At 54.4% G+C, this 14,210-nt stretch overlaps 1 pseudogene; it reads right to left on the reverse strand.

The window, feature by feature from the left end:
* Window positions 1-2,137: 2,137 nt before the first annotated feature.
* On the reverse strand, window positions 2,138-4,962 carry LOC132232521 (THO complex subunit 1-like; annotated as a pseudogene).
* Between the last annotated feature and the right edge of the window lie 9,248 nt (window positions 4,963-14,210).

Below are 14,210 nucleotides of genomic sequence, written 5' to 3' on the forward strand. Positions count from 1 at the left end.
ATAAGTGGGTCAATTATCAGGAAGACCGGAAGCTGGAGGTGAAGAAGTGGAGGGCCAGGGCGAGGGTACCCTTCTGAACAGGGTGAAGAGTGGGAGCCTAGGGAGAGAAGCCATCTGTCTGCAGGCAAACAGCTTAGCCCTACCGAGGGAGGGCATGACTAGTCCGAGTCTGTGGGGCCCTGCGTAGCTGGGTCTGAGCGAGGCCTCCATCACTTCTTCCTGAATGAATGGCTGAATGACCTTGTGCTCACCAAAACGGGCGGGCGGGACTTGGTCTCTGGCGGGGACCCGGCCACACACAGAGAGAGGCTGGGTCCACCACATGGCCTGGCCGGGACTTGGTCTCTGGCTGCCGATCAGAGTGATTGGCGGCGGGACTTTTCTAATTTAACTTAATTTAATTTAATTATTTTATTTTATTTTTTCATTTTATCTTATATATTTTATTTACTTTATTTTATTTCATTTTACTTTTATTTCATTTCATTTATTTTACTTTATTGTATTGTATTTTATTTTATAATTATATTTTCCTGGCCCGGACTTAGTCTCTGGTTGTGGATCAGAGTGATTTGGGTTGATACGGGGCGAGGCCAAAAAGCAAATAAATGTTGACAGACAGAATACTTTGTATTTTATTTCTTTCTTTATACCAATAGCTACAGGCCAGCACCACCCCACCGTCTGCCCAGCCCCAGCCCCAGCCCCAGCCCCAGCCCTCCTCTGGCTCCGGGCAACTCAGCGGCAGCAACAGCCAAAGCTCAACAGCCACGCAGCCATCGACTGGGGGAAGATGGCGGAGCAGTGGCTTCAGGAGAAGGAGGCTGAGCGGCGGAAACAAAAGCAGCACAAAAGCAGCGGCTGACACCTCGGCCACACCCGGCCCTAGGAATGAAAGCACCCCATGTCTATTGCTGGCGATGCCACCCTGCTCTCGGACGAGATGGATCAGTAGGGGCCCTGCTCCCAGGACTCTGGTTACCTCTGAGGCTGGGAGATGCTCAGAGTATTGTGCGTGACTGCGGCCATTGTCCTACTCATTTTCAAAAAAAAAAAAAAAAAAAAAAAAAAAACTTGCTAAAAAAAATAAAAATAATAAAAATAAACCTCCTCAAAAAACACTTTGATCCAGACTTTCAATGCGCCGCCCTCTGCTGTTTGAAAAGCGCCGATGCAACCCCCCCCAACCCCTCACACGCCCCCCCACCCCGCGCTGCAACCTCCTCTAAAATAAAGTAAAATAAAATAATAAATAAAATAAAATAAAATAATAAAGCCCCGCCGCCAATCACTCTGATCGACAACCAGATATACAAAAGCATACACATTCTATTCACATCCACTTCAGCCTCTGCCTCCCATGACCTCCAAGGCACCCTTCGTTCGCTGTGTTTGCGTCTCAGGTCTCCCCCCCCCTCCGTCACACCCCCCCCCGCCCCCCGCCCCTCCCTTTGAGGAATGAATACGAGGTTCTCAGCCACTTTCAGGAGAACGTGAGACGAGACGGAGAGAGTAGGGGGAGAGGGAGAGAGAGAGAGAGACAGTGATGTGAGAGAATCATGGATTGGTTGCCTCCCAAAAGCACTTTGCCCAGAGCCAGGATAGAACCTGGTATGTGCAACCACCTATGTGCCCTTGACCCGGAATCCCTTGACCCAGAATGGAGCCCTCAGCTTTCCATTGCCTGACGCGACCTCTCTCACCTACTGAGCCACACCAGCAGGACGCCGTTTGTCTTTCAGGTGGATCTTGTCATGTATTTATACTTGAAGAGAGTATCGCCAGTTAAGGGTGCTTGCGCTGTTATGGTTTTCTGAGTTTTAGAGCCCTCTGTTTCTCTTTTATTTTCCTGCTCTCTTGTCCTGTATGTTGAGGACTTTCTGTAGTGCTCTGTTTGAGTTCCTTTCAGTTGTTTCTCGTGTACCTCCTGTAGACTTTTGGTGTGTGGTGACCTGGACTCCTGACTTAGGACAAATAAACAGCCTCTCCTCACATTGAGGCGATGGCCTCTCAGGCAACCCTGCCGGGCCTAGCATCCCTCAAAGATGGCCCAAGAGCCCGTCCCGCCCTCTGCTGGTCGAGAAGCGCCAATGCAAGCCACCCTCCTGCAGCCAGAGCCAGGTACCTGGACTTGACCCTAGCCGGGAAGGACAAGCAGGGGCCGGGGCACGCTGTCTGCAAGAAGGCCGGGGCTGAAGGGTGCTCATGGATGCCGATGGACCATTCAAATCAAGAAGTGTCCGTGCGTGACTGCGGATGTACACACACAGACGCGCACACGCACACCCACACACCTACCCCCCTCCGCCCCTACACACACACACACACACACACACACACATACACACGCACACGCACACGCACACATACACGGGAGCACAAGTTCCGCTATCAAATGAGTGGCCCACCCCTAGGAGATTTACTGTGGCTTCTTTCCTTGTGGCTTATCCTGGGCCCACCGGAGCCTGTCTAAGTATGTATTGTCCCCTCTTCAACCCAGAAAACGGTGATGCCGCCCCGCAAGGCGTGGAGACGGAGCCCTGCAGGCCTCCTTGGGCACCTGCCCCATCTCCCAAGTACTCCCCAAGCCCCGGGAATCGCTTCGGCGGGCCAGTGGCGCCCTCTACTGGTCCTGGATCGCCAATGCAAGCCTCTTCCCACCCTCTAACCCCCACTCCCCACTCACCACAGGCACCCACACCCCATTCCGCAACTTTCTCTGGGGAAGCCAGAGCCAGGTGTCTGGACCTCCCAGGTGTTGGGAGACCCGAGGGGTGGGGAATGTCCAGCCGGGGGCCTTGTCTGTGAGAAGCCAATTGGAGGACACTACACCCATACCCATTAGCAGTCACCTCCCTTTCTCAGTGCCCATCCTGTCCTCCCGCCCTAGCCCTCCCAGTCACTGGTCACTCATCAAAGTGATGGAGCCTCTGTGGCAATTGTGAAGTTGTTCTTTGGGGCAGTAGTCACAAAGCTAATGAAACGGAGTCCTTGTAGCGTGGTGAAGGGAAGGGCCCTGAAGAACTCTGGAGGGCTGATCTGAGTCAGCCCTCCAACTGCTGATGTGCAGGTGAGGAGAGCACAAGGTCATTCAGCCATCCCTTCCAGAAGAAGTGATGGAGGCCTCGCTCAGACTCAGCTCCGCGGGGCCCCACAGACACAAATGCAATAAAAATAAATAAATAAGACAGTAAACCCGCAACTGTGGTATGTGTTCCATTGTTCACCCAATTTGTTGGCAAGTATCTCTATTTTCCCCCTGGTACAGGCCTGTCTCGGCGAGCATCAGGGCTTTTATTTTCCTTCAGTACAGCATCATTATCTTCGTCGTCTTCACCCTCACCTGTTTTTATTTCTTCTGAAGGCGGTGGTGATTCATTTGCTAGCTTTAGCACCATGTTTTCGAGATATTCTAGCAAACTTTTAAACTGCTGTTTGGTTGGCTGGAAGAAGTGAGGGCTTCTTCGTGCTAACAGTCTCAGGGCTCTCCAACCATAATTTGGATTGTTCATAACCTTATATTCATTTTCAATCATGCTTTCCGGGTCTGCCTGTTCAATGGCTTCTTCAAAGAATTCCTCCAAAGTTGGCAGATAGCCTGCTGGGTTTTATTCACAAGCTTCCATATTATCCGGGCAGAGATCCCAAAGGCTTGTTAACGCCTCCTTTCCCTTCAGAATCTTTTTGTTGGGCCCTTTCCCCAGGAAGGTGCTGTTCTCTTTCATACTGCTCTCCTCGGCTTAGTATCTGATGTTCTTTCCTTCACAAAACTTGGGCAGCCTTCATTTTTCCACGAGTTCCAGTTTTTTTCAGTGTTTAATATATGCTCTACCATCTTTGAAAATCTCTCTCCATCGGGTGGGTTTTCAGACAGCAGTTCATAAACTGATTTTGTAGTACCTTCAATCCAGAGTGACTGCTCATCAGTTAAAACATCTTTTGAACTTTTGGATTTCACCTGTCCCTTGAGATGTTGGAATAAAATGAGATACTGCAGTAGAATGTGTCGGTGAAAGTTACTGTCACTCAGTTGTAAACCCAGCAACTTTTCACTTGTTAAAAATTTTGCAACGTATACATGTTCTCCTCCTGTTTTTAATTCTCCCATCTTTTTCCTTGAGGCCTGAGTGTCATCTAATTTGTAATTCTTGAAAACAGCCAGGACTTCCTCTGAGTACGTGAGGAAAGTTTTCCATGAAATCTTCTCATAGCATTGCACACGGTTCCTGAAGTAATCCTGAAGTGACCAGAATTTTCGATACAGGCTGTAATCCATTGGAATGGAGCAAGTTGTTGGAGCTTCGTCATCACCCATTTCACCTTCATCTACGTCCATTCCATCTTCTCCGACTTCAGCGTGCTTCTGACCCAAGGTGCTTTCCTGCTCATTGGTATTGAAAACGGTGACATTTTCCAGATTAAACTGACTCTGCAAGTTAAGGCCGGATCTCTCAGGTAAAGGGAAAAGCCTGGCCAAAAAGAGTTGAATTCGTTCTCGCAAAACTGTGTGCTGGGATTTTGATAATCTTCTTAAGAGATCATTGAACGTATGTAGTAAATAATTTTTCCCTACAGAATAGAATGTATTTGATTTCCAAGTAGCGACATTTCTTTCCACAAACGTGAATATTGTGTCACACTGATCCAAAGGGAGACATTCCAAAACATCTCCCAACAATACAGAAGGTGCAGATGCGGTGCAAATACCTTCAGTTACTTCCCAATTAGCAAGAGAAATAATAGCTAAAACATTTTCACACAATGAGTGATGTATAAATTCTTCCTGAAGAACACCTCTGAGAGTTTGGTCAAGGGTACATTTTTTTTTTCATCTTCAGTTCCAGGTGACTGGCTGAAGGTATTTAACAATAGCTTGATATTTTTGTTCAGGGCTTCTCTGGTAGACTTCATGGACCGCGTCCGTGCTTCGGGTACACTGAAGCGTGGCCATGTAGGAGACATCTTCTCGGCCCTGCGTGTTGGTGGGGTCGAACCCCAGCAGGTCCAGTGGTTCCCAAAAGTGTGGAAGAACTCAGCAAAGAAGAAATGACACGGAGGCAGCGCATTCAGTTGATCAGCAGCCTAGCCAGGTTCTAGCCAGGTGCTTCAGCGGCTTCTAGGACCCGGGACCGGGTCTTGGCGAGATCTCTCCCCTGAAAGCTCCCTTGGAGAATGAGGACGACCACGACCGCGACCACAAGCCTGGGGCTGACGAAGCTCTGCCAAGAGGGACCCTGCTTTCTTTTATAGCCCCAGCGAGTAAAAGTGGGAGGAGCCAGAGAGACCCACCAATCAGCCGCTCCCAGGAATGAAGCGTCACCATTTGGGCGGCGCCAACTTTAGGGTGGGGCAGGTGGGGTATCTCCTGAACGTGGCTGCGATGCCTGGGGTGCTTGACCAGCGCCTCTTGGGCAAGGTTCCTCCGACCCGGGACCAGTGAATAGTGTTGGGGGGTTTTATTTTACTTTATGTTATTTTTTCTTATTTCTGCGCTCATTTCTCTTCATTCATTGCAATTGATTCCATCTCTCGGCAATGAACCGTTGCAAACAAGGTTCCATTTGCATTCGCAGGGAGGGGGCCGGGGTGTGCGGGGGGGGGGGGGGCGAGGGGGGGGCCCGCAGACGCAAACACACCGAACGTAGCGGCCCTTGGAGGTCATGGGAGGCAGAGGCTGAGGTGGATGGGAATAAAATGTGTATGCTTTTGTATCCTAGCTCTGCGCCCAGGACGCCAGAGGCCACCAGCAGTCAAACAGCCCCGTCAGAGAGCGGTGGTATAGATGTGTATGGATCTGTCGTTGTTCGTCAGTCTACGTTGTTCTCTATGTTCCAAAAATGAGTGAGATCATGTGGTATTCATTTTTCTCTGACTGGCTAATTTCACTTAGCATAATGCTCTCCAGTTCCATCCATGCTGGCAAGAATTCCTTCTTTTTCCTACTTTTTTACTGCAGCGTAGTATTCCATCGTGTAGATGCGCCACAGTTGTGTGTGTGTGCGTGTTTGTGTTTACTGCATTTCTGTGAAATCCCCCCCCCACTACCCACCCCACACCCCCACACCCCTATAGGCATATCCCCGGAGGCATCTCCCTACAGAAAGCAGCTTAGGGTTTGGCCCCTCCCTTGGGGGGACCCAGGTGCCAATGGCATCTTGAGGGCTTCCAGTGTGGTGGGAGCAGGGACACCTTGTAGGTCACATTAATCCATTTCTGGAAGAGGAAACTGAGGCTGAGGCAGGTGAAATTAATTTGCGTAAACGGGTCAGTTATCAGGAAGACCGGAAGCTGGAGTTGACGAAGTTGAGGGCCAGGGTGAGGGTACCCTTCTGAACAGGGTGAAGAGTGGGGGCCTAGGGAGAGAGAGCCGTCTGTCTGCAGTCAAACAGCTTAGCCCTACCGAGGGAGGGCATGACTAGTCCCTGTGTCTGTGGGCCCCTTAGGAGCAGGGTCTGAGTGAGGCGTGTGCTTGTCTGTGTGTTTACGTCCACTGTCACGCACAGACACTTCTTGATTTGAATTGTCCGTCGGCATCCATGAGTACCCTTCAGCCCCTGCCTTCTCGTAGACAGCGTGCCCCCTGCTTGTCCTTCCCTGCTCTGGTCAAGTCCAGGCACCTGGCTGCGGCTGCAGGAGGGTGGCTTGTATTGGCGCTTCTCGACCAGCAGAGGGCGGGACGGGCTCTTCGGCCATCTTGGCGAATCCCCCGCACCCCGCGCCTCACAGCCCCCCGCCCCCGCCCCCCCCCCCCGCCCGCCCGCCCAGTGTGCTTGCCCGAGGTCCATGCCGGAGATCTCCCCCCTTACGGGGGGGGGGGGGCGCCGCAGCGCCAAGGCCTCGCCGCCCCCACCCGGCGCCGCCCCGAACCCCGCATCCCACCCCACCCCACCCCACCCCACCCCACCCCCCACGGAGGATATGGGTACGGTCCGGCGCGAGATTTACACCCTCTACCCGGGATATTTTTCCAAGGGCCAGCGGGCGCTCACCGGACGTCGCCGGAACCGCGACGCTTTCCAAGGCACGGGCCCCTCTCTCGGGGCGAACCAATTCCTGGGCGTCCTGCCCTTCACAAAGAAAAGAGAACTCTCCCTGGGGCCCCCGCCGGCTTCTCCAGGGTCGGTCGCGTTACCGCACTGGACGCCTCAAGGTGCCCGTCTCCGCCACTCGGGATTCGGGGATCTGAACCGGACTCCCTTTCCATCGGCTGAGGGCAACGGAGGCCATTGCCGGTACCCTCGGAACGGCGCTTGCCCATCTCTCAGGACCGACTGACCCATGTTCAACTGCTGTTCTCATGGAACCCTTCTCCACTTTGGCCTCCCAAGGTCTCCTTGCAAGAACTGCAGCCGGGTATGGGCCCGCGGCACCAGCGCCATCCATTTTCAGGGCTAGTTGATTCGGCAGGTGAGTTGTTACACACTCCTTGGCGGATTCCGACTTGCATGACCCCCTTCCTGCCGTCGCTATCAACCAACACCTTTTCTGGGGTCTGATGAGCGTCGGCATCGGGCGCCTTATCCAGGCGTTCAGTTCACCCCGCAGCGCCAGTTCTGCTTACCAAAAGTGGCCCGCTAGGCACTCGCATTCCACGCCCTGCTCCACGCCAGCGAGCCGGGCTTCTTACCCTTTGAAAGAAAGTTTGAGACTAGGTTGAGATCGTTTCGGCCCCAAGACCTCTAATGATCCGCTTTACCGGATGGATGAAAGTGCATCTTTTGTGAGTCTGCGAGAGCGCCAGCTATCCCAAGGGAAACTGCGGAGGGAACCAGCTACTGGATGGTTCCATTGGTCTTTCGCCCCTACACCCAGGTCGGACGACCTATTTCCCATATTTGTTCAGTTTTGTTGACTGATAAAATATATCAATATTCTGAAATTCATGTCTATCTGCCAACCTATTACCTCTCTATGGAGTTACCGCTCTATGGAAAAGCAGCCGGTGCCGAAAGGGGCGCCAGCACTCCCATCATCTCCTACATTGCATAGCCATAGTACAGAGCAATCGCCATGTCTTTTTCCCTCTCAGTGAAATGCTGACGACTTTTCCCCAGTCTGGCAGCATTCTCACGCTCTAGTTGAGCCTTCCTCTTCATGGCCTCTCGTTCTGGCCTCTGCTCATTTGCGATGGGTGTTGACATTACTGGCCCCAGAACCTCAGGTGCCCTCCATAGAATTGGTTGGCGGGTGAAATGCTGGAGTGGAGAGTGGTTGTGAGGCCTGGGCAGGGTGCGGGGCTGGCTCACAGCAGAGTGCACAGGCTCCCGCTTCCGGGAAGCACAAGATGATGTTGTGTAGGGCCCAGGCCTAGAAGCAGGAGGCCGAGGGACACTAGGCCGGGCAGGGTTGTTGAAACCTGGTCTGGCTGAGTTGGTCGACATTGGCTGAGCTGAGCTGCCAGGACCTGCCAAACATACAGGGGTTGGCAGGGTTGCAGTGACTGCAGCAGGCTTGGCAGGGTTGGTCACGGCAGGCCGACGTGATGCCCAAGACTGTGGCCTGCGAGGCATGGGTCGAGCCGGAGGCTTGTTGTCCACGGGTGGAAAACCCGATGGCACCAACTTGACCTTCCCGGCAGAAGGCAGCTTATCCTGGGATGGAGGTGGAGACCCTTGGCCCGAACTTCCATCTGGTTTTTGGGGTTGGACTTGACTTTTCACTGGACCTTTGCCCTCACTGGGGCGTTGGCGTTTATCCAGCCATGGTTTGAAAAGTGGGCGTGCCTGGGGGCCTTTGCGGTTTCTTGAGTTTACCAGGGCACGCGAGGAAGACGGGTCAGGTTGCTCACCGCTCCTCTTGCCCAGTGCATAGAACACTTGCGGACCCTCCACCAAGCGCGCACGCAGGCCGCTGCGAGGCCTTTTGAAGGCCTCTTGCGGCAGCTCGGGAGGGCTTTTCTTTCTCTTCATCATCTTGGGAAGGGCTACCTTCTCTTCGGCCTCCGTTGGGGTCCAAGCCCAGCCGTTCCGGGGGTTCACAAAGGTGTGGATGGACTCCGTGAATAAGAAGTGACACGGAGGCAGCGCATTCAGTTGATCAGCAGCCTAGCCAGGTTCTAGCCAGGTGCTTCAGCGGCTTCTAGGACCCGGGACCGGGTCTTGGCGAGATCTCTCCCCTGAAAGCTCCCTTGGAGAATGAGGACGACCACGACCGCGACCACAAGCCTGGGGCTGACGAAGCTCTGCCAAGAGGGACCCTGCTTTCTTTTATAGCCCCAGCGAGTAAAAGTGGGAGGAGCCAGAGAGACCCACCAATCAGCCGCTCCCAGGAATGAAGCGTCACCATTTGGGCGGCGCCAACTTTAGGGTGGGGCAGGTGGGGTATCTCCTGAACGTGGCTGCGATGCCTGGGGTGCTTGACCGGCGCCTCTTGGGCAAGGTTCCTCCGACCCGGGACCAGTGAATAGTGTTGGGGGGTTTTATTTTACTTTATGTTATTTTTTCTTATTTCTGCGCTCATTTCTCTTCATTCATTGCAATTGATTCCATCTCTCGGCAATGAACCGTTGCAAACAAGGTTCCATTTGCATTCGCAGGGAGGGGGCCGGGGTGTGCGGGGGGGGGGGGGGGGCGAGGGGGGGGCCCGCAGACGCAAACACACCGAACGTAGCGGCCCTTGGAGGTCATGGGAGGCAGAGGCTGAGGTGGATGGGAATAAAATGTGTATGCTTTTGTATCCTAGCTCTGCGCCCAGGACGCCAGAGGCCACCAGCAGTCAAACAGCCCCGTCAGAGAGCGGTGGTATAGATGTGTATGGATCTGTCGTTGTTCGTCAGTCTACGTTGTTCTCTATGTTCCAAAAATGAGTGAGATCATGTGGTATTCATTTTTCTCTGACTGGCTAATTTCACTTAGCATAATGCTCTCCAGTTCCATCCATGCTGGCAAGAATTCCTTCTTTTTCCTACTTTTTTACTGCAGCGTAGTATTCCATCGTGTAGATGCGCCACAGTTGTGTGTGTGTGCGTGTTTGTGTTTACTGCATTTCTGTGAAATCCCCCCCCCCACTACCCACCCCACACCCCCACACCCCTATAGGCATATCCCCGGAGGCATCTCCCTACAGAAAGCAGCTTAGGGTTTGGCCCCTCCCTTGGGGGGACCCAGGTGCCAATGGCATCTTGAGGGCTTCCAGTGTGGTGGGAGCAGGGACACCTTGTAGGTCACATTAATCCATTTCTGGAAGAGGAAACTGAGGCTGAGGCAGGTGAAATTAATTTGCGTAAACGGGTCAGTTATCAGGAAGACCGGAAGCTGGAGTTGACGAAGTTGAGGGCCAGGGTGAGGGTACCCTTCTGAACAGGGTGAAGAGTGGGGGCCTAGGGAGAGAGAGCCGTCTGTCTGCAGTCAAACAGCTTAGCCCTACCGAGGGAGGGCATGACTAGTCCCTGTGTCTGTGGGCCCCTTAGGAGCAGGGTCTGAGTGAGGCGTGTGCTTGTCTGTGTGTTTACGTCCACTGTCACGCACAGACACTTCTTGATTTGAATTGTCCGTCGGCATCCATGAGTACCCTTCAGCCCCTGCCTTCTCGTAGACAGCGTGCCCCCTGCTTGTCCTTCCCTGCTCTGGTCAAGTCCAGGCACCTGGCTGCGGCTGCAGGAGGGTGGCTTGTATTGGCGCTTCTCGACCAGCAGAGGGCGGGACGGGCTCTTCGGCCATCTTGGCGAATCCCCCGCACCCCGCGCCTCACAGCCCCCCGCCCCCGCCCCCCCCCCCCGCCCGCCCAGTGTACTTGCCCGAGGTCCATGCCGGAGATCTCCCCCCTTACGGGGGGGGGGGGGGGCGCCGCAGCGCCAAGGCCTCGCCGCCCCCACCCGGCGCCGCCCCGAACCCCGCATCCCACCCCACCCCACCCCACCCCACCCCACCCCCCACGGAGGATATGGGTACGGTCCGGCGCGAGATTTACACCCTCTACCCGGGATATTTTTCCAAGGGCCAGCGGGCGCTCACCGGACGTCGCCGGAACCGCGACGCTTTCCAAGGCACGGGCCCCTCTCTCGGGGCGAACCAATTCCTGGGCGTCCTGCCCTTCACAAAGAAAAGAGAACTCTCCCTGGGGCCCCCGCCGGCTTCTCCAGGGTCGGTCGCGTTACCGCACTGGACGCCTCAAGGTGCCCGTCTCCGCCACTCGGGATTCGGGGATCTGAACCGGACTCCCTTTCCATCGGCTGAGGGCAACGGAGGCCATTGCCGGTACCCTCGGAACGGCGCTTGCCCATCTCTCAGGACCGACTGACCCATGTTCAACTGCTGTTCTCATGGAACCCTTCTCCACTTTGGCCTCCCAAGGTCTCCTTGCAAGAACTGCAGCCGGGTATGGGCCCGCGGCACCAGCGCCATCCATTTTCAGGGCTAGTTGATTCGGCAGGTGAGTTGTTACACACTCCTTGGCGGATTCCGACTTGCATGACCCCCTTCCTGCCGTCGCTATCAACCAACACCTTTTCTGGGGTCTGATGAGCGTCGGCATCGGGCGCCTTATCCAGGCGTTCAGTTCACCCCGCAGCGCCAGTTCTGCTTACCAAAAGTGGCCCGCTAGGCACTCGCATTCCACGCCCTGCTCCACGCCAGCGAGCCGGGCTTCTTACCCTTTGAAAGAAAGTTTGAGACTAGGTTGAGATCGTTTCGGCCCCAAGACCTCTAATGATTCGCTTTACGGGATGGATGAAAGTGCATCTTTGTGAGTCTGCGAGAGCGCCAGCTATCCCAAGGGAAACTGCGGAGGGAACCAGCTACTGGATGGTTCCATTGGTCTTTCGCCCCTACACCCAGGTCGGACGACCAATTTCCCATATTTGTTCAGTTTTGTTGACTGATAAAATATATCAATATTCTGAAATTCTGAAGCTCTGCCAGAAGGATCCTGCTTTCTTTTATAGCCTGAGAGCGTGGCGGGCAGTGCGGAATCAGTGGACCGCCCGCTCCACCAATCAACCACCCCCAGGATTGAAAGCGTCAGTGCTCCAGGACCAGTAGCGGGCGCCACCGACCCGCCAAAGTGATTCCGGGGCTTGGAGAGGACTTGGGAGATCGGGCAGGAGCCCAAGGAGGCCCGCAGGGCCTCCGTGTCCACACCTTGCATGGCGGCATTGCCGTTTTCTGGGTTGAAGAGGGCACAATACATATTTACACAGGCTCCGGTGGGCCCGGGACAAACCACAAGGAAAAAAAGCCACAGTAAATCTCCTAGGCGCGGTTCACGTGGCAGAAATCATGGTGCCGGACATTGTGCTCCGTGTGTACCTCCACGGCCACCCAGGTGCACTGGGGGATTTCCCCTGTGGGATGATATCGGAGAGCGCCCCTCTTCTCCCCACCGCCCCCTCCCCCATCCGCTCACTCTCTGGATGGATGGGCAGCCCAACACCCAGAGACCAAGACCCGGCCTGGCCCATAAAATCATAAACCGCAATAAAATATAATAAAATAATATCCTATCTAATAAAAGAGAAACATGGTAATTGGTGTACGACCGCTCTCCTTCCCATTGGCTAATCAGGGCAATATGCAAATTAACTGTCAGCCAAGATGGCGGCTGGCAGCCAGGCAGCTTGAAACTAACATGAGGCTTCCTTGCTTCAGTGACGGAGGACTCCAACGTTCCCGCCTGCTGCTGCAGGCCTCTGAGCTGCAAGCAACTATGTAACAAACATAGAAGCTAAACAAAACCCCAGAAACCTGCCGGGCTTCAGCCATCAGGATCGCAACATTGTAAGCAAAGGCCAGAAACCTCCTTTCAGCAGTGGAGGCCTAAGAGCTGGAGCCAAGCCTCAAAGCTAAAGCTGACCCAGAATTAAAAAAAAGAAAGAAAGAAAAAGAGGAGCGGTTGGGAGCTTCAGTCACCCCCAGCCTGGAAACAGCCCTCAGCTCCTCACCCAGACTGGCCAGGCACCCCAGTGGGGACCCCCACCCTGAAGGATGTGTGACCAGCTGCAAACAGCCATCATCCCCTCACCCAGACTGGCCAGGCACCCCAGTGGGGACCCCCACCCTGAAGGATGTGTGACCAGCTGCAAACAGCCATCATCCCCTCACCCAGACTGGCCAGGCACCCCAGTGGGGACCCCCACACTGATCCAGGACACCCTTCAGGGCAAACCAGCCGGCACCCACCCATGCACCAGGCCTCTATCCTATATAGTAAAAGGGTAATATGCCTCCCAGCACCGGTATCAGTGGAGCCGGGAGGCCTCCCAGCACCAGGATCAGTGTGACAGGGGGCAGCGCCCAAACCCCCTGATTGCCCTGTGGCTCTGTGTGTGACAGGGTGTGGCGCCCCAACCCCCTGATCGGCCCTGCTCTGTGTGTGACAGTGTACAGAGCCCCAACCCCCCTGATGGGCCCTGCTCTGTACATGACAGGGGGTGGCGCCGCAACCTCCCCATCGACCCTGTCTTGAGTGTGACAGGGGATGGTGCCCCAACCCCCCAATTGGCCCTACCCTGAGCGTGACTGAGGGTGGAATCACAACCTCCCGATCGCCCTGCTCTGTGTATGACAGAGGGCGGCACCCCAACTCCCCAATCGGCCCTGCTCTGAGCCCGACCAGTGGCTGCACCTAGGGATTGGGCTTGCCCTCTGCCACCTGGGAGCAGGCCTAAGCCAGCAGGTCATTATCTCCTGAGGGGTCCCAGACTGCAAGAGGGCACAGGCCGGGCTGAGGGACCCCCCCCTCCCCCCTGAGTACACAAATTTTTGAGCACTGGGCCTCTAGTATAAAATAAAACCATAAAGTGTAATCAAATATAAAATAAAACCATAAACTGTAATAAAATATAACTAATAAAATAAAATCATAAACTGTAATAAAATAAAATATAATAAAATAATATTTTGTCAACATTTATTTGCTCTTCAGCCCCGCCCCTGGTCAATCCAATCAGTCTGATCCACTGAAGCATCACCAGTTGGGGGTCAGGTTGAGGGTTGGGGGGTGGGGCGCTCATGCCCCAGGCAGGACCCGCTTGGCCCGCCCTTCAGGAGACATTCACCAAAAGGATCTTAAGGAAAGGTTCTCCTGAAGGAGGCTCCGCCCTGCGCCCGATGCCTGGTATTCAGTCCTCTGGAACCAAAGTGCCCAGCACGACCTCGGCCTCTGTCGCCCCTCATGGCGTCCTAGATCCTGAACAATGGAAGCCACACCAACCGCCCCTGTCCTCCAAGCAGCCAACACGGGCCGTAGAAAACGGGCTTGTAAACCAATTAAAA

Source organism: Myotis daubentonii, chromosome 4, assembly GCF_963259705.1.
Source record: "Myotis daubentonii chromosome 4, mMyoDau2.1, whole genome shotgun sequence".
Classification (NCBI taxonomy): Eukaryota; Metazoa; Chordata; class Mammalia; order Chiroptera; family Vespertilionidae; genus Myotis; species Myotis daubentonii.